The 26,547-nt window shown below is 41.2% G+C and overlaps 1 protein-coding gene across 6 annotated transcripts in view; it reads right to left on the bottom strand.

The window, feature by feature from the left end:
- Nucleotides 1–26,547, bottom strand: part of LOC123317449 — a 206,065-nt gene that overhangs the window by 22,713 nt on the left and 156,805 nt on the right. For all 6 annotated transcript variants that reach the window (XM_044903995.1, XM_044903994.1, XM_044903993.1 and 3 more), the window contains one exon: nucleotides 22,587–22,905. The gene's annotated coding sequence lies outside the window, so the exon portion shown is untranslated. The remainder of the gene's footprint in view (nucleotides 1–22,586; nucleotides 22,906–26,547) is intronic.

Below are 26,547 nucleotides of genomic sequence, written 5' to 3'. Positions count from 1 at the left end.
TCAACACGTCTGCAACACCGAGATTAACCATCTGTATGAAAATCTGACACTCTCGAGTATGTACAAGTAACGATTTTTTTTTGCATTTTAAATGGACCTCTGTGACCTTGCGTCACTTCCGAATTGTCAGTTTTTTGAAAAGTAGCCTCCTTTGGGTCCAATTAACATATCCTCGAAATTTTTTAATACCATTTTCAACTCTTCCGAACGGCCAGCCCCACCACGCAAACCGTCAACTGTTAGATTAATATGAATTTATTATCAGAGGCACATATACAGTATCTTAATCTCACACACTCGAGTATGTACACCTGACGATTAGTTTCACATCTTTGAAAACCTGCAGACGCTTTCCCCACCTCTGAAAGTGCATACATCATAGAACCTTTTTTTCTTTCTACCATCGAATCTTCAGAATTCACCAGGTCTCCACGACGCTCGTGTAAACCCCGACTTAGCATCGTCGGCTCCCCAACTATAATTCAATACTAGTAGGATAGGAACTTCTGAGAGTGTTATGGGATGAATCGAACTAGCCAATTTGCCATTTGCGGTCCCCAACAGGAAGAACATCCCATCGAAGAGCTCAGATTCCATTGCATGGTGACGAGCTCAGCATCTACTCTTCTTAGAATGGCTAGTTCGATTCAAAGCGTAGAACTTGGTGTTAAATTGTTACTAGAAAATGAAATGAAACATCGCAGTGTGGCATCCACTTGGAAGTGGCAATTCAGGTATCACCAATTTTGCCCATCCTGTACGAGTTCAAGACACGCTTTTCAACAATTCGAAATTAATTGCGACATGAACAGTCCACGTCTGATTTGTGACCTTCCGTAAAACTTTAAAACAGTCACCAGGTCCACAGGATTCCCCTCAATTATTCCAGGTTTTCGAATCGTCCTTATCCCCAGTCTACTGACCCCGCGTCTCCAAAATTGATGGCCTACAAACTGCACGCCTACCCTGTTGGCCATACAGAAACTGATCTAGTTATAATTCCGGGAATAATTCATATTGTTCGCCCTCCCAATATTCGACCGTGAGCGAAAACAACAGGTTGTTCGACTTTGTCGATCGTGCGTTTTGAAGGTCACACCATGGTGTTTTTTTCAGCCCGTTCTGGGTCACGAAAGTATCGAGGCTTTCGATAACTCGTTATCGGTTAATGGGTAGTTTTTCTGCGCGCGGGGGTGTCTTTTGAAGGGTTAATCTTGAACGGTCGTCAAGGAGAAGAAAATGAGGTTTGGATGAACCGTAGGGACATGGGATGTATATTCTGAAGGTCACTCAAACCTACACCAGCAAAATCACCCAGCCAAAACAGGAAGCTACTACAAGTCGTTACATTTTTATCAGAATTTATTGTCTTGCACAGAGACATGATAAATTTTGGCCTTTTTGATTACGCTGCCAGAACCTCTACTGGTATTGGTTGCTGGTACATAAACCGATTACATAAACTCTCAGAAGAATGTTGAACAAATGCTCCGAAATGACATAATTTGGGGCAACACTTGGGGTTCTAGAAGACTTTATGATCATTTTCAGAGTAATTACAGAAAATAATGTTCAACATCCATCAGGAATTCCACAGGTTAAGTTCTTAATGTATATATTTATCATTACAGATTCAAAGCCAAATCTTCTACCATCAGAGGTAAGCTAAAAATGTGTTAAATCAAGGTATAGGTATTCAACTACAATGCAGCAATTGATTACACTGCATATTGTTCAGTACTTATTGAACCAGTGGATGTTGTATGTTCATACTGTGGAGCTTTGAAGCTAAAGGTATTTTGTTATGTTTACAGATGTTAAAGTTGTACCAAAAGGACCATTGCACTTTTGTAGTAGATATAATAGAAACAGAAATCAAATAATAAACATAAATGATACCTGGTGTTGAGAAAGATTTAAAACTAAGGGTTCTTCTCCTTATACGTTTCTAGAACCTCCTCTTTTATACACTTCTTTAATTGTTAATAGAATCTGAATATTCGAAATATTCTTCTAAACTAAGGAAAACAATATTCGCATGATTGTAGTAGTAATAATTCGGAAAGTTCGAAAAGGCTATCAAATATACGATATGGCGTTTTTATGAGTGTCGATAACATGCGATGGTGCAGAGCTCATTTTATTTTAATAGAAAATCGACATTGAAATCTTCTTCCGGCTCTCTATCTCCCCCACTCTTCCTCGACACCCATTCACCAAAGTCCCGATAACTAAACATCCATCGCCATCAACCTGATAAAGATCATATACACCCTACGCTCATCATCATCACGCCGAAATGACTTTTCGACGTTTCGATCCCATCAGGCATTCATCGGCCCATCTCTGTGTTGGTCCAAGGGCGTCATACACGACGAGGTAATTTGATAACGAATGAATACGTAATTTGGCACGTATACTGGAATGGGGGCTGTGGGGAGAAGGCTGGATGGGAGATTCTAGCTGGGAGGGAATGATGAATGGTCTCGTGAGTGTATACCTGTGTGTATGAGGCCGAGAGAAGCTATTGCATACAATTAGCTGGAGAGGTCGTAACGGCGGCCACAGGTGTTATGGTTTACCGGGAAAATTTCTCTTGTAGTGTTCATTTGCGAGCGTAATGACATCGTTTCAGAGGCGAGGGTAGGTATGCTGAATGAGTGGATGGAGACGTCAAGGTGGTTTGAGGTAGGCCAAGTGGATGACGAAACTGGTTGTTATTCTAGACTTGATTATTTTCACGAAAAATTACGACACTCAGGTTATAACTTGTTCGACGGAATTGAGGTACGGTGGACCTAATTTTTACACTGCGACAGCTGTAAGAGAAGGCCCGTGAACAACAATCAAGGATCTACACAGTTTTCATCGATTTAAGTAAGGCCTTCGACTTGGTGAATAGAAGAACTCTATGGAAAATCATGGGACGCCTTGGAGTACCCGAAATATTCTAAGCCGTTTGTTAAAGTCTTCATACCAACAACACCGCTAGAATACAGCATAATGGCTCTACAACCGACTGTTTTTTGACCTACTCTGGGCCTTCTCTGCTCAATATTTTCGCCATAGCTGTATCGATAATTGCTGACATGAGTATGCCTGTAAGAGGTGTTGGAATAAGATTCAGATTTGATGGACCCCTATTTAACTTGAAGCACCTCAGAGCAAAAAGCCGTACAAAGTTTACACGGAACTTCAATATGCAGACGACTGCTCACCTATCCCTAGCAGCTCAGAGGATCTACAGATAATGTTAGGCACCTATAAAGACATATACCAAGCTTTAGGCCTTGGACTCAATATCGACAAACCAAAATCCTGGTAAGTACACCAGAAAGCCTTCAAACAGACATCAGCCTGGAGAATGGAATTCTAGAATAGGTAGAGCAGTCCAAATACTTGGGAAGCTTCATAAATACTAGGGCTTACCTAGACACGGAAATACACAACCGTATCAGTTCGGCATAACGGGCATTCTGGAAGCTACAGGACATAGTGTTTCAAAATCACGACCTCAATCTGAAGACCAAGACAGTTGTTTACAAAGCAGTGGTCCTCCCAACGCTTCTTTACGGAAGCGAAAGCTGGACGCCCTACAGGCGACATATTAAACAGCTTGAACAAACGCAACAACGTCATCTAAGACAAATAATGCACATCAGATGGTTCCACAAAGTTTCGAATGCAGAAGTCTTGCAAGGCGCGAGTTGTATAACAATTGAGACTCAAGTAACGAGGGCCCGACTGAGATGGAGCAGCCACATTCTGAGGATACAAGACATAAGACTCCCCAAAATAGCTCTGTATGGCGAATTCACAGAGGGAGCCCGGAAACCAGGAGGTCAGTATAAGCGTTTTAAGGATATACTGCATCAATCCCTAAAAACAGTTAACGCCAATCATAACTGGGAACAACTAGCGTTAGACAGGTCATAGTGGAGGTCTTTGGTACACAGTTATAATGGAGACTGGAGAAGGATACAGCGGCGGACAGATCTGGTTGGTGACTATCCATGCCCGGAGTGTGGAAGGATCTGTAGGTCGAGGTTGGGTCTCCTTCAGTCACAGGAGGGCACACAGTCGCAAGTAGCCCTTAAAAATTATAAGTCTGTTCGCACCGTTTTGTTTTTTTTTGTCTTTTTGTAGATTTATTCCCGGTAACGGGATAAAGCAATGAATGAATGTATGTTAGGAGTATAATAGTTCCTACATTAATATCAGCAAGGCATTGAAGCAATGGGGCCAGATAAAACCTTTCGAGCTTAGCTGCTTCAGTTTGTTTTTCACTGTCAGTTCCTACTGTTAACAGTTTTCAGCTTATCGAATCTCCCTGCTGTTAGAACGTTTTTCATTCAATTTTACCTGGCGAAAATTTTTTTGGGGCAAAGCGAAATGATGAAACAAAATCGGCAAGCCTTTTTCCCCTTTCATGTTCGCAACAATAGCATCCTGACAACAATCGAATCCACGTCAAATTATTCCGTATGGAGAGTCCGTTAGAATGACCCAAAAAAAGTCGATTCATTCTGGGCCCATTAACCCAGACGAAATGTGCATTCCCCGCTCCTTCGTTGACCCTCACCCCCGCCCGTACCCAACGAAACTAGGTCGACCCATCGATCGCCTCCTCGTTCAGGCTTGGACACCTTCCCCGACGGACAGACCTGCTATCGACGCATCCGTCTCGTCTACCGATGTCCTGGAGGGCGAAAGATAATGAGATTTCAGGAGGAGGATCGCTCCCCGGCATATGAATAGGCTAAGGCTAAGGTGAAGGCAGAGACAGTTTCTTGATGTATTGACGTATCTGGCAGTTTTCTGCTGAAATAACATCTCATGGAGGGTGCAAGAATCGGCATACTATGAATTGTAACGAGTTTACCTTCGATTCGAAGGGTTCTTTTCTCTGGGCGTATTGCAGAGATCTGAAAATTCTAGATGGGTGAATTTACTGCGAGCTCCATAGTTCGAAGGACTCAATGAAACAGGCAAGAACATCCAGATCTCTTTGGTCTGGGCTACAGGTCACTCTGAGATCAAAGAAGCAAAAACAGCTTACTGGCCCAGAGCCTTTCTGTGGTATAGTAAAATGAACCTATAAGAAAGAGTTTCTGGAGAAGGAAGAAACCAAAAGAGAAACACTCTAGAGGAATCTTCCAGGAATGGACCATTCCAAAAAATTCCTCGAGAATTTTAAACCAACCAGATCCAAGAAGTATTTGGATCTGAGAAAGAATGAGTTACCCTCTCTCACTGGCTTTCTCACAGGACTTTGTCGCCTTAGAAGGCATGAGAATGGGGAAGGCATCAGAAAAAGACGAGTGTAGATTGTATGGGGAAGAAGAGGCAACTCTTGTTCTCCTGGTTACAAAATGCCTCGATATTGCAGACCTGCCCAAGGAATGTCTTGGACTAGGAAATTATAGGAGAAATGAGGACTAAGACTCCTCGAAGCCCTCTCAGATGCGAGATGTAGAGTGCTCAGTAGTGAGAAGAGCTCTGAAAGGGACCTATAGACCTTGAGATAGCACTGAAATGTAACCCCCTCACCGACTATTATAGTTTGAAGGTCAACGACAGTGACAGATCTACTTATGACTTACATTGCGAAGGTTACATAGTTAGGAAGATATGAAACGAACCTACCAAAGTGATGTGAGCGCCATCTCCTGTTCTGAATGTGTTACTAAGACCCCAAGACTGATTAAAATATTAATTTGAGGGCCATTTGCAGAAATATGTGTAATTTTATAAGAATTCAGATAGCCATTTTGATTCTCGTTTCTCCGCTTTCTGTTATCCTGGCTCCTTGTAGTTGCTGATTATCATTATTATTATTTGAACCGGGATCGTTGTCTTTTGTTCTCTACAATACTCATTCATAGGAATCCAAGGAGGTTGTCGATGGAGTTGATAAAACTGACAACATTCTTAGGGGCCTCAGCCGTTGCCTCGTGAGTATCCAGGACCGGTTTCCCCATATGAGTGGTTCTTAGGCCATCCTCTGGATACTTGCATACCATGCGTTCAGCTGTTTCTGCTTCTGATCCACAGAGCCTACAAATCTCATCTGCTGAGTTACCCATACGGTGCAAATGATATTTGTACTGACAGTGCCCTGTCTGCTGTCAGCAGTCCCACCATCACCCGAACCTCAGCTCATGAGAGCCTTAGCAGTTTTCTGGTGTAGGTCGGTGAAATCATCACGAATTTCTTCGACTGAGTGAGTCCAGGAGTGTTTCTCCAGAGGTTTAATCTGTTGTTCAACTCTCATTGTTGGACCACTGCCTTGTATTGGTACTTTCCAAGCCCACAGAAAGGCTAAGGTCCAGCAGGTATTAACATTGATGCTCTTTTTGCAAGTTCATCGGTTTTCCTGTTTCCTTCAACACCACAATGCCTTGGTAATGCTTTATGGTATTACGGCACTCCCATGCTAGCAGAGATCTGCTGATTATGAAACCTTTTGTCTATTTTCTTGGTGAAAACTTCAAAATGTCGTTCGAAAATTACATCGCACATATTATACATATTATATTTCAATATTGACTGTGTTTACAACAGTTATAATCTCAATTCTCATTGGCATTTCTTGAACCTCCTATTTCCAGAACCATAAATATTATTAAAATCTGCAAAAGAATATTTCCACGCCAATGGTGTTCATAAAGACACTGTACAAGCTACTGTACTCTTCCAGTTATAACCATCTATTTATACTCCTGACGCTAAATATCTTGTATTTCTTGCTAGATTCAAAAGGTTCATTATGGAAAATAACGACCTCAAACCTTTGTTTCGCATCGTCCTGAAGATTTCGAATTCAAACCAGGAACAATCATTGTCTTCATCCAGCTTCTAGGGTCCCCACCAACTCCTACCTACTCCCTCCGAACCCACGTAGGAACTCCAAGCTAATTCCATTATTCAAAACGGTAATTACAAATAGGATTGGAAGGGAACAACTTTGTTTCGCGGAATTTCAATACGGCGCAAAATTTCCGTAATGGAGACCACGTCGATCTTCAATAATTGTATCAAAGGAAACAAAAGCGCGCTGCATCTAAGGCTGGGTTCACATTCAAGCATTCGGAGTAGCAAGCGAATCCTTCCCGAGAGAATGTGGGGTTAATACTTAGGGCTGGTAGTGAAAGCGCTGAGAGTTTTACACACTGTTTCATTACTTCTGAAGTATTTTAACTAGAGCGAGTTCTTGAACAAGCTAATATACCAAATGGCAGTCTTCTCCTGTTCTCTTGTCAATTCAGATAGGGTCTGAATATTCTTTTCGCATAAGCTTCAAATAGGTTGATGGTGAAAAGAAGTTTTACGTTTTATTCGAGAGTGAGTGAGTCCTTAAACCTAACCTAACCTAACCTATAATAGTACGTTCCGCACAGCTCTGGTTTTGCTTATTCGGCAAAATACTCTAATGTGGACAGAGCCTAACAGCAACGGAGCTTTCTTAGTTTGTATAATTGGAGGAACGTTCTATTTCAACGCTTGCCGGCATATAGGGTGGGGGATAGAGGGGAAACTCTTGGAAAATCGAGTTTTCAGTCGATTCCGTTGCCAACAATGCGCGTGTGGTAACATGTGAGTTAGGAATATATGAATGTTTGAAGGGGGAATTTGATTTGATTCGAAAGGTTCCGCTGGCTGACTGAGATTGCGAATACCGTCTTCCTTGCGGCTGTGGAGCGGTAATTGGAAATTTAATAGTTGTAGCCGGAAATTCATGGTGGGGTTCTGGGGTTATTTGCCATATGTAATTTATGGTACCTACGATGTATATAGCTCAGAGAATTTCTCAGTTCCACACGAGCTATTTGGTGTTATGAGAAGATTAATCCATTTTGGTTCACTCATTGCAATGTTTCATATTTGTACGCTTATGTGAAGGAGAAATCAATCAAATTGTTCTTAGTACATATATCGAGACAGGAAGCAAGCCCGTGATTCACTGAGGCCAATAAAGGAAAAACCGGGTTCTACTCCTGATGGAAGTACAATACTTGGTTGGCGCGCAAACCCGTAGGGAGCAGAAAAGTGGTCTACCGCTGTGCTTCTCTTCTCGTCTTGTCCGAGTTCTCCCTGCTGGAAGTAGGATTCTTAGCTGGAGGGCAAACACGATGGGAGCAAAATACAGGGCGGGGACCGTTCCCCACCACAATGCCCTGTTTGTCGATTGTCAATTCCACCTGTTCTACTGTAATTTTCACTTGACTGATACTAGTTTCTATCCCTGTAAATCGATGGATTTTAAAGTTGTGTGATTACGCTTATTGCGTTTCTTTTTTTAAAACATCGAATAAATTTAGATAAAAGGAACCTTGATTAAGTTAATAGAATCAAATTTTTTACGTGAGGATTGATATTTGGAATTAAGCAATGATGCAAGTATGTTCTTTCCCTACTCTTGACACAGTGTCGCCACCTGCGTGAGATATGAGCAATAACATTCAGTCCTCAGAAGTGATGATATATATCTTAACCTAGGCAGATACCATTTTTTTCTCCAAATATTCAACTTGAAGATGAAATTTTGCCTTATTCTCCAGTTCAATTCAAAATCATATTTACACAGCTTTTCAATAGAGAATGTCTAAAACGACAGGAGGTGGAATCATTCTGTCTGATGCCTACTTGGATTCCATCTATCGGCGAAGTAGACAGGCAGACCCTCGATAAATTAGAGAGCTATACGTCTAAGCCACGTCCAATCGATATCAGACCGTCGTCTCTGGCCAATAAATGAATTTCTTCGGCTGTCGCTCCGCGCAGTCGAACTTTCGTTGGCGCTCTGAACGTTCATTCCTCATACATCCAGAGGTTAGAAATGAAGTATGTGCCAGAGGAGAAACTGTTAATTTGAATCATTTCGGTGGCTCCCTCTGTGATGTCTGTTGAGCGAATGAACGATCATAGAAGAGAGCTCCTTACTGTCAAAATGGAGTTCCACAAGGAACCTTCCTAGGTCCCTTTATGATCTTACAACAATTAATGGAGCAGTCTTTGCTTGAAAGTTATGAAATGTGAAGGCAGATGCATAAGCTAAGCGTTGAGGTCCCTCTGGTTTTTTGATCTGGATCAACTGAAACTAATTGCAGTGGAAAATTTTCAGCATGCGGCCATATTATCTCTGGCAACAGTAATATTTCCGGCTGACTGAGAACCATGATCATACAATTGCAATATGAGAAGTGATAGCTGAACAAAACGAGGTTCGGCGTATGGAGGTTGAAGATAATGCGCCGTAGAAAAGCGTTAACGGGCACAATATTCATTATTGGCATGTTGAACACAGCCGACTACAAAGGGCCACGTAGCGACTCCGCGCTCTTCATTTGTTTGCATGGCGGACGTGATCGTTTTGGCGAATGTACCGAAACGGAATAATTGAATAACGTTTTCGGTAGAGCGATTTCATAGGTGGCTGTTCGATTAATTCCGCGAAACGGCGAAATATTTAGGAAACGTCGGTAAATTGTTTCAGACGACGCAATGGATGTTTTGTACAATCACAAACGACGCCATATTTGAATTTACACTCGTGTCCGAGTTCTGCATATTTATGTAGTGTACCGAGAGGAAAAAATGATTTTAGTTGAAAAGGGTTGCATACTTGGCTGGTGCGCAAACCCGTTGGGAGCAGAAAACAAAGTGGTGTACCACCGTGCTTCTCTTCTCGTCCTGTCCGAGTTATTTACCCGCTGGAAGTAAGATTCTTGCCGGAGGGCAAACCCGATGGGAGCAGAATACAGAGCGGAGAGCCGTTCCCCACCACCGTGCCCCGTTTTCCCGAGAAAAAGCTTTTAGTTGTCAACTCCACCTGTTCTACTGTAATTTTCACTTGACTGATACTAGTTTCTATCCCTGTAAATCTATGTATTTCAAAGTTGTGTAAAAGCGCCCATTGTGTTTCTTATTTCAAAACATCGAATAAATTTAGATAAAAGGAACCTTGATTAAGTTAAGAGAATCAATGGTTCTACATGGGGATTGGACTTTGGAAAGCAATGATGCAAGTATGTTCTTTCTCTACTCTTGACACAGTGTCGCCACCTACGTGAGTTATGAGCCATAATATGCAGTTTTAAAGATTTTAGTTGAAAAGGGTTGGATTTTTTCATGGATTTCTACAATATGCACCGAAATTATCGAATGGTATCACTTTCCCTGTGCTGAGGACAATTTGGGCCAACAGTGCTTGGGTTAATTCAGTACCTTTGCTGGTGGTTCTCTGAAACGGCTCCAAAACTGTGGGAATTCACATCTTTGCTGACCTAGAGGTTCTCTTCTTCGATTTCCATCTTCGACTGACTAGTTTAAAACTTTATTCGAGCTCCCATCGCCGAATTTTCCAGCCTTTATCTTCGATGACGCCTAGGGCCGAAAACGCCGACAACCAATTCCTAGAAGTCTCCATTTTCGACGGGGTAATGAGAAAACTGCCGTCGACGGACCGTTCCCCGGGTGAAAGACCGAAAGAAGCCGTTCTTCCGACGTCCCGAACGTTGAAATACTGTCCCGGGGGATGCGGCGCAGCGTAGTCGCCCACCTCCGACGGAACGGTGAGGCGGAAGGAGAAGAGACGGGCCCGTTAATGAGGCGACGTGAAATTGGATTGCCGCCGAGCAATTATCGGAATTGAGGCGGCGGAAGGTCCTCGTGGATCGGGTTGAAAGTATCGACGGATGATTTGGTTTCCGCTCTTTCACGTCCTTTGAATAGGATTGGTCCTTCGAGCGGGAGTCGTGCTCCGAAAGTTCCCCAGTCGGCGTTTCGAGCGTCCTCTTGAAGCGCGGCCGATTCAGGGATTTTGACGAATGATTGTTTGGTTATCGACAATCTCGTTCGTGAAATGGGCCCTTGTTCTTTGAGATTCGAGTGCCTATGTGTATCTCTATGATTATCAAGGGTTTTTATGCTTTATGTTAGACAAGGGCAAGTGCTGAACTGGTCCCATTATACGAATAAGAACTTTGGGTTAGATTGTCAAAGCCATGGGGGCCCCATAATGACGTACACATCATGGGAGCTCGAGATGAACACCTTAAATTACGTTGCCGATGTAATGGGGCTCTCATGATGTGGATCTTCGACGTTTTCAGGTTGGAGTGAGTTAGAACTCTCATAGATTAACTACTGTCATGCGCTATTATTCTACATAATTTCGAAAAGGCTAAGACTCGTTTGCACCAAACGCACTTAGTGTTAAGTGTCCCTTAAAATGAACCCTTAACTTAAATTACGTTGCACCAACTGTTAAGTGACATCTAAATGGTTAAAGCTAACCTTAAATTTAAGCGCTCCTGTAATGACCACTTAAATATTCGAAGGCGGGATTCTAACCTAGAATAATTTGTTCAACTGGCTGCAGAACTTCCCATGTTTGATGGATTTTGAGAATTGAATGAATTCATTATTGAATATCAAGCCTTTTCTTTTACCTTCATTGTTATGCCATCATTCTTTCAATTTTCAATTTTGTGTCACAAATCATACTATAGTTAGCAACGAACTCTTTTCTTCTGTTGAGAAGTTGAGTGCCCTTGGTAGATTACCACCACTTGCTTGGAAATCATTCATCGTATTCGTACTAACAAGGACAATAAGGACATTTTCCCTACGTTTCTCTTCAACATTAATAAAACAAATTCACACAAAACCTTACAAAAAAAGTGTTGTACTTATATAAACTTAGGTACCCTTCATTTGACAATCCTTATAATTATCAATAATAATACTGATTCAACAACAAAAACTTGTTATTCTTTGATAATAGTATAATAATTTACTTGAAACTGACTGACAGGACGATTATGTTAGGTTAATTAAATGACAACGTTAATCGGCAACCGGCCAACCAATGAAAAAGCTTCATTGGACTAGGATGAAGTTGCACCACAATAAAAACCAGAAATACCACTAGAAATAAAAACTTAAGGTCCCCTTACTTAAGATTCAGTTAAGCCACAGTCGTGCAACTGGGAATAAAATTAAGCGTCCATTAACTTTAAACAACACTTAGTTAAGTACTCGTTTTAAGGGGTATTGGTGCAAACGGGCCTTAGTAGTTGTGATAAGTAAACAGCATAGCCTTTCGCTTAAGTGCTCGAATCACCAAGGGCTACCCATAAGACAGTTTTCAGTTCAATTATGAATTTTCATCAAATATCGGCCCATCAGTTCAATGTTTGGAGATATGAAACACTTCCACGCTTTTGCAGAATCATGTAGGTTTAAATAATTATAAGAGAGACTGAAGCATTCTCACTTCCTCCCCTCCGAGATCGTTCAAAGTCCGTAACCTTCGAAGGTACTTCATTACATCCTCGTTTAGGGAGCGACAGCCCTAGGTTAGTGACAGAGCTATCATCATTATCGTGTTCTTCATGACGATACAGATTTCTAAGGAGATATACAACGTTTTACATTTTATACCTTCGTAAAAAGCGGATTTAGAGCGAACACTTGAGTGGACCTCGAGGGTATATCTATTATTCAGGGAAGGGTGCACGAGCTATGTTGAATAACTTCTCGTCTTCTAGCAGAGAATTCCCAGAAGTTTTTTCCTACTGTGTCGGTGCTGACTAGCGAATGGGAAATGTTGATGCTGAGATGAAATATTCAAGAGTGGCTTGACGATTTCCGATGGTCCTTTTGGCAGGTTTTCGATTAAGTCTCACTTCATGGAAACGGAGTTTATCTTTTGTCGAAAAACGGGTAAAAACTAAGACTTAAACCACCCTCGCTCGTTCTACGAAACTGATACAAGAATGAGAGTTACCAGAGAATGTTTAGCTGATAATTTGGTTATGAAGCGCTGGAAGCTCATGCTATCGAAAGGATGGACTGGCCAGCTCGCTCTCTAGGCATTAATTGGCTCGAAAATGTCTGGGCACGGATGTAATGAACGGTTCTTTCTTAAACAACCGATCAACAATCTGGACCATCTTTCATCTTTCGCTATCAGTCATGGTGCGTAAGCCCTTGGGGTACTAAAGGGAAAGTGCCATCAACCCCCCTGTTCGCGTTCCGCGTCATAAGTGTTTAATCCGAAATCTCTTCTTTTCTATCAGTCATGGCGCGTAAGCCCTTGGGGTAGAGAATAAGAGATACCGCTCGCCGTCAGTGAAATCCCGTAGTTGCGCTAAAAATAGACCTTTTCTTCGCTATCAGTCATGGAGCGTTAGCCCTTGGGGTAGCGAATAAAAGTCTCGAATAGATCCGCCCTGGTTGTGATTCTTTCATTTCTGGAGAAATACAATTAATTACATCCCAATACCGTATAGCAAGTCATTTCACTTCGCGAGGTCATCCTTAGTATCCATTTCGTCAGTTCTGGTTGGCGCATTTTATTGAACAACCTTTGATTTTTCACTGTACCCGGTATAAACTTTATAAGTGCTCGTGATCGGATAGAATTCCCAGAATGTATGTTTGCTGATCGATTCACTCATATTCCATACCTACACATATTTCCGTTGTTTATATAATCAGTTTCCGAAGGTGTGAATGAACTGATACACAATTTGATTTCGACTACTTCGTTATCGCTACCACCCTAAATAACAGCGAACTCTGTCTCCGACTAGCAGCTACTCTGGTAGGTTTGCTATTCTTCCTAGTGAAAAGAATAGCTGGCGCTCGAGATAAGTTTTTTTCTCCGAGGTAACCACGTTACACCACTTTGAAACTCATTCATATTTGAAGAGGGAAATAAAATCATTTTTCAATATTCGAAAAAATATTCCTCCCAAGTTCTCGAAGGTGGAGGGGCTCTCAGAGGGGGAGAGGGCTATGCCCCCCCACTGGAACCGCCCTCTCCAAACCAATGCTTTCAATTCGAAATATGGACATCTGCCAGTGCTCAATCGCAAAACCCACCCTTAAGGAGAGACATTAGTTATCTCGATCCGGTATCAATCTTGGATCTCTCGCACGGATCCCCCACTTCCACCTATCCAGGAGAAAGGGACCAATTCACCTTCTCCCTCGCGTCAATGCAAGGGACCACGTTTTGGCTCAAGTTCAACAGCAATTATAACGCCGAGAATCGCACAATTATACCCCTGTTAATGATCTGTTGGAACGAACACCGCTATAAGAAAATCTAGGGTTTATCTTCACGGCTCCAGAATACGATTCAGCAATGCTCTCGCATGTTCCTACCTGCCTGCTAATTAGGAGCTTATAATTGGAACTGGTTCTCTCTAGACGAGCTGCGTTACTGGGAATATATCGGTTCGTAAGGTTGGTAAGGGCGTACGAAATATCTGAAGATTGGAAACATGGGAAACTGTTGGGGTCGAATGGTTCTGTGACGCATTAATGTGGCGTGTTTTGTAACATGCGAGACAATGATCAAGAGGTCGTCGACCATCCAACAAACGAAATTTGTCTCGAATAATAGTATTTTCATGAATGCTGTGTTGGGAGGTTTTTTAATACATTCCCCACACATCTTTACAAGGAAAACTATTGACACACCTAGAATGCTTTCAGAGTTGGTTACTTCCACATAACTTTTGGAAGAAGTACACTAATATACTTAATTGCTTTTGAACCTTCAACACCCTGTATCCAGGAAAACGAACCATTTACGGTCAAAATCACCACCTGAAGTTTTTGCACCTATCCACTAACACCCTGTTAATTAGCATTATTTCTCAAGTGTTGTCTCTTCAGTTTAGTATCATTTCATTTTCCCTCCCCCACTCTGTCAATTTCTGGAACTTTGTATGCCCCACTTGGCAGGAATAATTCACTGTGAAATAACAGAATGGTCATAAAATCCAGAATGTTTACCTTCAGCGGTCATAAAAGAGCGCAAATAAAAACAAAGAGGGTTCCTTTCCAGCTCTTCGCAAATACATAATAGGATAATTCAATTGGGTCTCTTTATGTTTGGTGTCCTCGAATTAATTTCGAGTGACAAAGGAGATATTCAAGGTAAGTATAATTACCTTCCCGCAAGATTTGGCATCTAGCTAGTTAGTTGGTGGGTGGAGTGTGTAGAAGGGAAGAGGATTAGCTTCCGGTAGGAAATGAGGTGCAGGAGAGAAGGGAAGAGAAGAATTCCAATTTCAGATGCTGAAGGAGCAACCTCTTATATACCTTCAACTCAAAATGTATCGAAATTATTAATAATGTTTCACCTATTTTTCACTAATACTTTTTTGTTGATTTTTAGTTTTTAAAACGTAACGTGGCTCGAAAGATGTATATTTTCAATTAATTTCTCTTTTTTTCCCTACTATCTCACTTTGAGTTGTATTCTTCAATATTCTAAACCTTTTTTTAATGTGTCGACTCGAAGGCTATCTCAGTTAGCTCGAAAAGTTTTCACTTCTTGTAGAATTTTCATCTCATATAGGCCATGATCCAACAATAGATACTGTTTGTTCGATCTTTAGCGATTTTAGAGTGATGAAAACAGTTTTCGATTAATAATACACGAATAACCTGTTATGCATAACTAGCCGAAACAACTGAATTCGAATTCACCCCTAATTGAACGGACCCTATCTCGGAAACCAAACATATAATCCTAAATTTATGTAAATATTGGGGCAGGACTTGATCCCCTGCTTATTTCGAAACAAAACAAATATTTTCCTGGATTAATTTCAACCTGTAATCATACTGAACGTGGCGAAATGGAAGGATGGGCGTTTTGGGGTATAAATCTTCCTTTTACACGCTGCTAGTATTCGAAACGAACACTCAATTGAATCATACGTAACTGCCATAAAATGGAACGTTGTTTATCACGGGATGTTTTCGAAGGCGAGCCTTTTTTCTTGATGGAAGATGAGATGTGAAAATCAAGAAGGATCGGTTCACCAAAAATTGCCTATATGAAACATTTAGTTTATCCCAGATATGTAGATATGTATGATTATGAAACTCCTTTTGAATACGCTGCTTAAATTAAAATCCCTCATCATCTACTCAGTCCACAGACCAAATACGACAATCTCGAAGTATACGAAGACGACAGCGCCGTCTATATAATCTTTCCTACCGACCGCTCGTTCAGGTACTACCTGCAGGCCCTGCCCGGCCTGGCCCCATGAACAAATCAATGGAGCGTTAATACCAAGACTTATTTGTTCAAACTTCAGTTGAAATTTTATTCAGACAATGATACAAATTAGATTCGCCTCTTATTGAATGCTTTTTCCCTAATATCCACTGATGGACATTCCAACAGATCCAACAGATGGTATTTTATATGGGTGGGGGACCTTTCTATCGAAGGTATCACACATCCCTCCAATGGAGGAAGGATGTAAACGATCCTCTTCACCTCAATTGGTCGGGCATGGGATTAGCCCAATTGAGGTCGCCTTATTACGTTTTAATCCCCCGGAAATACCCCGCAGTCCGAACCTGCCCAGGTGAGACCCGCTCAAATTCAGATTTAAGCCCTCGTGCCGACAAAATCGATGCGCCAGAGGAGGACGGCCGTCGGGACGCCCCGTCAGGGCGGCTAACCGGCCTAAATTGCGGGATAAATCAGATCTCCGACAAAACAACATACTAGGCAGCGGACGCCGGTGCCCCGAGACCGTGTTACAACGAATTTTCGAGCCCAAAATGAAGTGGGGAGGAGGATATGACGAAAACGTTCATTCGGACCAATTGGCCCACTTTCTATCGCGAGTTATCGGCCGTGGGAATTGGGTCCCAACCGACTTTTACTCGATGGGGGGTGTAACACGGAAGTGTTAAAACGGGGTGAACTGAATTCAGAAGCTTTACGTACTGGTACCAACCCAATAAACTCATCCACATGTACTAGAAGTTTAAATGTTACTAAAGCCATTAATAAACGTCTACTTATCCAGCTTTTCCAACAGAACATTACAGCAACGTCATAGGGGGTTACATTCCAGTGCGACATTGAGGTCTATTGTGCCCACCACAAGAGCTGTTCTCACAACTGCGCCATCTACAGCTCACACAGTTCCAATGATTTCCAGTAACTGAGAGGTCTTCAAGGGGGCAAAGTCCTCATTCCTCCAAGACGAAGGCTAGCAATGGCAAGGCATTCTGTAACCACGTATTCACATTCATATTATCCTGATTCTCCATAGGTACCGAAGTACCCCTCAGAAGCTCCGTAAGCTTGTGCGAGTTCGGAGAATCAGTTGTGTTCTGTGTAGGCTTTGTTACCGTGTCCTTACGCCACCTTAGGCACAGCTATGTTGATTTGAACCCAACAGTGAATGGTGGCCCGTACCCGTATAAACTAGAAAATTCCTTCTCTAGCCCGGGTTCGAACTCAGTACCTTGCGGTTGCGAACTAACGCTTCTAACCACCAAGCTACGGACGCTCCCATCCCCCACAACATTTTTCCTGTTATTGCAAGGTTCGCTAATCAAGCTATCCGGAATATCGCCTTCCCTGCAACCCACCGGATACCCTGCAGATCCAATTCCCAAAGCACATGAGAAACGGCCGAGTCACTGATCTTTCCGTCCCATCCTTCAGCTCCACGAGCGATATATTTCCAGGATGCGCTGTTCAACAACCAATTTCGCCGGTCCAACGCTAAATTAATACGCATCATCCTCGGGGATCAGACACAGGTGTCTCGTTACGCCCTCGCCACCGAGGACACTTGACGTTCTGGATAGAAGATGGATCTTCACTTTGACGAGTCTAGTCAGGTGATTCCCCGAAGATTGCTCTGTCCTGGCATTGAAATTATTGAACGAGCTTTGTTTATCGCCGGTAATTATCCGCCTAATTGGACAAAAACTAGTTCACTTGGGTTTATGGAAACGGATAATGAGGCAATTCCTTAGATTAATCGTTTGTGACAAAAACTACGAAAGATCGAAACAGAATCTCTAATAAGGATAAATTCAGATGCATATCACCCGCTGATATGAATATCAATAAGTGTTACGATCTGAATTGAACTAGCCATCCTCAAGGCCTCAAATAGAGTATGCCCCATGGAAGAAAAGCAGACTCTGACCATGGTTTCGATATTATTTGACCTCATCAGAGCTTTTTTCTCCAATGGAGAACGTTTGGAATTGATGGACCCCTGTTCAATACTGGCACGCGCTACTGAGTACTATCCAGTAACACAGCGACTACTGAGTACTATACAGTTACCCAGAGCGCCACCCAGTATGAAACAGTGTCCGATTCAATTCCCTCCAGATAGAAACCCAGACGAAGACAATAGCATATGTCCCATATTTTCTCTAATATCACGATGCCTGTGAGATGAAAGAATTGATGAATTCAATGAACACCTGTGACTATTTTGGGTATATTCATATACCCAATTACCCTTAATGGTAGGTGAACAAACAGACCCTTCGATCATTCATTTCACGCGCAAGTGCAGAAGACGTTTCCATTATCTTAACAAAATCAGGTACTTAATTGAAAAACAATAGACAATTCGAAAAACATCAATATGCTCAATTAACTTTGTATGAGCAGTTCATTTGGAGGACTCCAGACTAAGGAATAGGGTAACGGTATGTCGAACTCTCTTCAGACATTGTCGCAGGTCTTTCCATGTATCGAGTAATGGGAAGATCAACTCTACCCAATCAAGAAAACCCCCACAAATCGAGATAAATGGGAAACAAAGGACGTCATCACCAACAGTTCCTGTGGAAGGGATTAATCTTGGTCCGAGTAATTGTCTGAGAACGACGTTAATCTCAGTCATTCTTCTAGTTTCATTCGCCCCCAAAGCGGCGTTATAACATCTACAATTGCCCCTGAAATGATATATATCGCATAATTTTCCTGCTCGCCTTCCTTAGTACAGAATCAACGCCGCCTCCACTCCTACGTGGAGCAAGGAAAGACGAGTTTGATATATTTATGGGGAGAAACAGCCAGAGGCCCAGGTTTTCCTTCGCTGAAATTTTTACCGGTGGAAACTGGGTTTTCTACACATCCGCGGATATTTCGGAGTTTTTCTGTGGAATTTTCCGGATATGGAATGGTAAATCGTTATTAAGTGCATTGCTTTATGAGCTAGAAAAAAAATTTTAAGGTTCAACTGAACTAAGCTATAATGCTTCTCCCATTGGCTACTTTGAGGTGACAATGTGTCTAATGGAAATTGGCAGTTCGATAATGAATTCTCTAGGCTGTTTTATTTTGACAATGGGTCCCTTGAGCTTCTCAAATATGCCAATGATTATAAGAGCCTCAAAAATCAACTCTCTGTTCAACTAATCTATACGAAGCAGAGCTATGATATAAACACTAAGCACCAAGTAGTGGCAAAAAGTGCTCGATCAATAAACACAGATTTTCGTTGTTTCGAAATAAATACTACACAATTCGAAAAAAACTATGAGGAACAATATTTGCGATTTCTGGCGAATTTCCACATTCATGTGAGCTACCCTCAAATCGCAGCTTTTCTCTAGTTTTTGGGGGTATTAGTAGAGAGCGAAGAGGGAACCCCATTATCATGTAATTAATTGATCATTGTTGATCTTCATGTTTTACATTAATGGATCAATAACATGAGTCGACAATAGATGAAGTTGCCATTACCATACTGGGTGATAACTTGGAGTCCGGTGATATTCTTTTACATCGGTGAAACGATCAGCTGGCATTCGATTTCTTTGATTTTGGCAACAATTGTTCGCAAAATGGAAGTACAGTGGCACATATCACATGAGCCGACATTAGATGAAGTTGCCTTTACTATGCTGAGTGATAACTTGGAGTCCCGTGATATTGTTTTACATCGGTAAAACGATCAGCTGGCATACGATTTCTTTGATTTTGGCAACAATTCTTGCTCAAAATGGAAGTACTGTGGCATATACCACATGAGCCGATACTAGATGAAGTTGCCTTTACTATACTGAGTCACTGAGTGATAATTTGGAGTCCGGTGATATTGTTTTACATCGGTGAAACGATCAGCTGGAATTCGATTTCACTGATTTTGGCAACAACTCGTTCGCAAAATAAAAGTACTGTGGCACATACCACATGAGCCAACACTAGATGAAGTTGCCATTACTATACCTGGTTTGGAACTATTGTAAAAGTTTGGAAAATATTTTGAAAAATCAAAAATAAAGTTTGAAAGAGTCTTTTCGAAAATATTCGTGTAAAAGTTTTAAAGTGATTGTGGGTTATTTTAAAAGGATTGTTTAATATGCAGATGGACTCAGTTTCCTGGCACAGTTAAAAGATAAAACAAGCAAACCAGCAAAACTGATGAATCTATGAAAAATTCATTTATGTATTTTCAAAATATCGGACCTGGCTCGAAGAATTGAGGTTGCCAAACAGAAGAAATGACCTTATATTGAATATGCTTACATGAAGAATAATTCCTCTGAAACCTTGTTGCGCGTCCAAAATTCACAGATCAGCGACTCCATCTGCGTATTCTATGTCCGACCACGGTCTAATAAAGAAACTTATATATCGGCGGAAACCAGGCCAACTTTGCGGAGTCGGTCGACGAGTGTATGTAACATTCAAACATAAAATTTATTATTATCCCCTTTTGAGCCGGACGGAATGTACGTGCTGCCTTTCATGACAGCGACGAGCAAAAGTTCAAGGGTGTGGCGAGACCTAATACGGTGCACGAGCAACCGCCAAAGCCTCAAATGACAAGTCTGATATCGGTGGATGTAATATCTCGAATATGTTTATATGTCAGATTATATTTGGACGAGATACTTCGAACGGGGGGGCAAAATTAGGTTTCCGCATGGACGAGTCGGGAACGCAAAATACTCGCCTAGTTCGCTCTATGAACGTGCATGGAAATTATCAGGTGGAATAACTTGGAGCTTTCCCTATTCAAGGATATCTCTCGATCTTCCACGTTGCTGGGTTAGGGATCTTATTCATATTCGAAGGATGGGAATCTGATAAGTTTCGAAAGAGTTATTTCGTATGGAATTCTTTTCACACATGATCTCCTAATTTCGCTTAACATCGAGAAGGTTTCAGAATGTAATTTTTAGAATATCTTACAAGCTTTCAGAACACTCGGAATATGCTTATATTTTTTAAACCGTTTGTTGGCATAAACGTGTAAATCGGACCACAATACGATAAAATGATTATATATCACATGAGCCGATACTACATGAAGTTGCCATTACTATACTGAGTGATAGCTTGGAGTCCCGTGATATCGTTTTACATCGGTGAAACGATCAGCTGCCATTCGATTTCTTTGATTTTGGCAACAATTCGTTCGCAAAATGGAAGTACTGTGGCACATACTACATGAGCCGATACTAGATGAAGTTGCCTTTACTATACTGAGTGATAACTTGGAGTCCCGTGATATCGTTTTACATCGGTGAAACGATCAGCTGGCATTCGATTTCTTTGATTTTGGCAACAATTCGTTCGCAAAATGGAAGTACTGTGGCACATACTACATGAGCCAATACTAGATGAAGTTGCCTTTACTATACTAAGTGATAACTTGGAGTCCCGTGATATTGTTTTACATCGGTGAAACGATCAGCTGGCATTCGATTTCTTTGATTTTGGCAACAATTCGTTCGCAAAATGGAAGTACTGTGGCACATACCACATGAGCAGACACTAGATGAAGTTGCCTTTACCATATTGGGTGATAACTTGGAGTCCCGTGATATTGTTTTACATCGGTGAAACGATCAGCTGGCATTCGATTTCTTTGATTTTGGCAACAATTCGTTCGCAAAATGGAAGTACTGTGGCACATATTACATGAGCCGATACTAGATGAAGCATGTTCACACATGATCTCATGAATTCTCATACCATCGAGAAGGTTTCTGAATATAATTTTTAGAATATCTTACAAGCTTTTAGAACACTCGAAATATGCATATATTTTTTCAACCGTTTGCTGGCATAAACGTGTAAATCGGATCACAATACGATAAAATGATTATTCTGCATATGTATGAGTAACATTTTATTTTTTAGTCACTCTTCCTCGACTAAAAATAATGGAATAACTAACATCAAAGTTGTTTGTAATTCAATATTCATTAAAAATATCAAACTAAGAAAAAACAAAATAAAAAAAGACTCTTTAGAACAATTGATTTCATTACCTTCCTTATTAGAGTAAGTCCTATAATTTTAATTAACTTTTTCTCTTCAGTTCAATGAAGAGACTTCATTTCAATCTATGTGTAGATTAGAGTGTAAACTTATTCAAAATCATTTATTTACTTATATTTTTATCAAAAAATTATGGAGCTCAACATTACACATGGAAAATTATAGAAGCAATTCGATAACGTAAGACATTCACCACAGACAACGTAGTTTCTTCGATAGTTGGATAGCACAGACCTTGGACAATCCCAGAGTCGATTTTATACTGAAGAAATCTATACATTTCTATGACTTATATTACAGGGTGCTGTATTCAGAGGTATATTTCCACGAAAAAACACAAAATTGAAAACAACCTCCCAGGAAGTCAGCTGGAACATGCCAGGTATCGAAAAAACCACTCCGAACATTCGAATTCACTTCTCATTCGCACCCAACGGCTGAAAAAGCGTAACGTTCTTCCTCGGCACATCTAACTCACCTGGCGCTTTCCTTACTGGCGTCATTCTCCTCCATATTTCCTACGAAAACGCGCGACGTCCGGATCAGTATTTCATCTCGATGTAGTAGCACACATCTGCGAGGCCATTTCGTACTTTCATCCCTTAAGCCAAGGTATCGAACTGGAGATATGGGGGTTTTTCTGTAATCCCTCACTGTGGCAGGGGGTGGTGGATGCGGCGGCCGGAAGTTGATTTTCCCTTATGCTGAATAGGATGGCGTAATCCGAAAACCTTTCCGGCCCTTTTGGAGTTTGGCTGGAGGTTGGCTCTGCTCGGCGATAGGAACTTTGCGGTTACCTGGAAGTGGGCAGTTATTAGTTCTTTTGTGGCGTTCGTTTTTTGCTTGCCGTTGTTCGGAGCAGTAGATTGATATCCGCTGTGGCCGTTTCTCATCAGAAATGAAGGCCTAATGAGAAACGAGTGATTCGCGTTTGAGAATCAGTTTATTTTCCCCTAACGATAAAAGAAAGAGAAACATCTAAAGTAATTCAGATACTTAAGCAAAATAAAATTGAGTGGACGAGAAAGCAATAAAAATATCTTTTTCGTGATGTTCCTCTATAATTGCAAGGAACACTCTTCCCTATTCATATTATGCCATTGCCATTATATTTATATCTTGTTTTTTCTGAGGTCTGTATTTCATAACTTGTTTACGCGTTTTCAAATGGCAACCTCAACGTTTTGTGCCTGAAATGGATAGATTTTATTATTGTGACTCCCCCATGAAAAAAGCATAATTCTAATAACAAAACACAGAATTTATACTGGAGTGGCAGATTAACCTTAACTTTTTCCTTCTTGACATTTCAAACTTAATTCCCCATTGAGTTATTACAATTGCTCTAGAAACAACTATGCTACTCTCACTCAGATGATCAAAATACACAAACTCCAAATCCGCTTTCCATTCACAATCCCGTGACAGACAGACGTAAAGGCGTCCATCAGTGCAGCCAACCCCGAATGAGGAACAATATTTGCCAAATAACGACCTCATTTCTGCTAATTTCCACATTCATATGAGCTACGCCAAAATCGCAGCTTTTCTGTAGTTTTTGGGGGTATTAGACAGCGAAGGGAGAACCCCATTATCATTTAATTAATTTATTATTGTTTATTCTCATGTTTTCCATCAGTGGATCAATAACATGAGCCGACATTAGATGAAGTTAGCATTACTATGCTGAGTGATAACTTGGAGTCCCTTGATATCGTTTTACATCGGTGAAACGATCAGCTGGCATTCGATTTCTTTGATTTTGGCAACAATTCGTTCGCAAAATGGAAGCACATACCACATGAGCCGACACTAGATGAAGTTGCCTTTACTATACTGAGTGATAACTTGGAGTCTGGTGATATTGTTTTACATCGGTGAAACGATCAGCTGGCATTCGATTTCTTTGATTTTGGCAACAATTCGTTCGCAACATGGAAGTACTGTGGCACATACCACATGAGCCGACACTAGATGAAGTTGCTTTTACTATACTGAGTGATAACTTGGAGTCTGGTGATATTGTTTTACATCGGTGAAACGATCAGCTGGCATTCGATTTCTTTGATTTTGGCAACAATTCGTTCGCAAAATGGAAGTACTGTGGCACATACCACATGAGCCGACACTAGATGAAGTTGTCTTTACTAAGTGATAACTTGGAGTCCCGTGATATCGTTTCACATCGGTGAAACGATCAGCTGGCATTCGATTTCTTTGATTTTGGCAACAATTCGTTCGCGAAATGGAAGTACTGTGGCACATACATGAGCCGACACTAGATTAAGTTGCCATTACTATACTGGGTGATAACCCACACAAAACACACAATTCATGTGGCAGATCAACCCCCACTTCTTCTTTCTTCTCGACATTCCAAACTTAGATTACTTAATTTCCCATTGCCTTATTACAATTCCTCTAGAAACAACTAGGCTACTCTCACTCAGCTGATCAAAATACACAAACTCCAAATCCGCTTTCCATACGAACCTCCACAATCCCGTGACAGACGGACGTGAAGGCGTCCATCAGTGCAGCCAACCCCGAAAGAGGATCGAATTAAACTTGCCGCCACATTTCGAGCCCATTTGTTCGGTTCGATTCCGGGAACTTTTACCGTTCCCATCGAGAAATGGCCTCCTCTAATTCATTCTTCCATTCGCTCCGTTGGGAGCCGAATGTAAATTGGACAAAACTAGCCGAGACCGAGCCTTAGAGACGGTACCGTGATGTCAATATTTACGACCAAGCCAGGGCTCTTGCGGCCCCAACTCGCGTGACCAATGCCATCACGTTAAAAATTCATTCCTAAAATAAATACCGCCAATGCTACTAATTGCGTACCTTCCATTTCGTAATGAAGCCTCCCTCCGCATCTCTTTTTGTCATTTTTATGGACGTGGCGAGAGAGGTTTCTGTGTTTGCTTTATTTTTTATGTTTCCTCGCGCTGCTGGTCGATTCGAAGCTCCCAAGAGTGGTGACATTGCTCTGAATTGGGCGTATTATATCAAATACTAATTTGATCGTTATGCGGTTAAAACGCCGTTTGAAGGGTTTCTCAAACACAGCGCCGTGTTTGAAATGAATACTACACAATTCGAAAAAACCGTTTTGATATTTCATATTCAACTATGAGGAACAATATTTGCCAAATAACGACCTCATTTCTGCAAAATTTCCACATTCATATGAGCTACCCCCAAATCGCAGCTTTTCTCCAGTTTTTGGGGGTATTAGATAGCGAAGAGAGAACCCTATTATCATTTAAGTAATTGATCATTGTTGATCTTCATGTTTTACATTAGTGAATCAATAACATGAGCCGACACTAGATGAAGTTGCCATTACCATACTGGGTGATAACTTGGAGTCCCGTGATATTGTTTTACATCGGTGAAACGATCAGCTGGCATTCGATTTCTTTGATTTTGGCAACAATTCTTTCGCAAAATGGAAGTACTGTGGCATATACCACATGAGCCGACATTAGATGAAGTTTCCTTTACCATACTGAGTGATAACTTGGAGTCCAGTGATATCGTTTTCTATCAGTGAAACGATCAGCTGGTATATTCGATTTCTTCGATTTTGGCAACAATTCGTTGGCCAAATGGAAGTACTGTGGCACATATCACATGATTAAGTGGCCATTTCTCTAATGGGTGATAACTTGGAGTCCGGAGATATTGTTTTACATCGGTGAAACGATCAGCTGACATTGGATTTCTCTGATTTCAGCAACAATTCGTTCGCAAAAAAGTGCAGTTGCATCTGGAATTGCAACTACATTGTTGGAAGGTGGTCAAACAGCTTACACGGCACTCAGAGACACCCTTGAATATGGAAACAAATGAAAATCCAATGTGTAACCTGTTCAGGAACTGTGGAACGTTTTTACAAGAATGCAAATTGATCGTGAAGGATAAATGAACGATGCCACATAAAATATCTTTGTAGGAATTAGAGAGAATCTTGCTGGACCATCGACAAAATCAAAAATTTCTTAATATTCTACATTCATAAAACAAACTTCTCAGATGAAAAAAAGAAAAAATCAAACAATGAAATCTTTTTACCAACCCATTCCATCTAGTGACAACGCGCGTTTCCATCGAATGATACGTAGGCAAGGAACCGCAACGCCGTGAAAGGGTTGAAAAAAGAATTGAAAGAAACACTTTCGCGAGTAATTAAGAGCGCAATTAAGGAAGCAGTTTATGTAGGCACAAAGCAAAATGCATTTCGCTAGAAAAAACTCAAAAGTTCCCGACAAAACACGGCTCGGACTGCTTTTAAATAGATCCTGGAATCGGGCGAGGGTTTTTGTGCCACTGGGGCTGCGAACGTACTTCGTTTAATGAAGAAGTAGAGTTGAAAAGGGTGAGTTGACGTGATTTTGCACGTTTTTGATGACTTGTTAACGAACAAGTTTGTT

This window comes from Coccinella septempunctata, chromosome 7 (genome assembly GCF_907165205.1).
Source record: "Coccinella septempunctata chromosome 7, icCocSept1.1, whole genome shotgun sequence".
In the NCBI taxonomy this organism is placed as follows: Eukaryota; Metazoa; Arthropoda; class Insecta; order Coleoptera; family Coccinellidae; genus Coccinella; species Coccinella septempunctata.
This window is presented reverse-complemented; position numbering and strand designations above follow the sequence as displayed.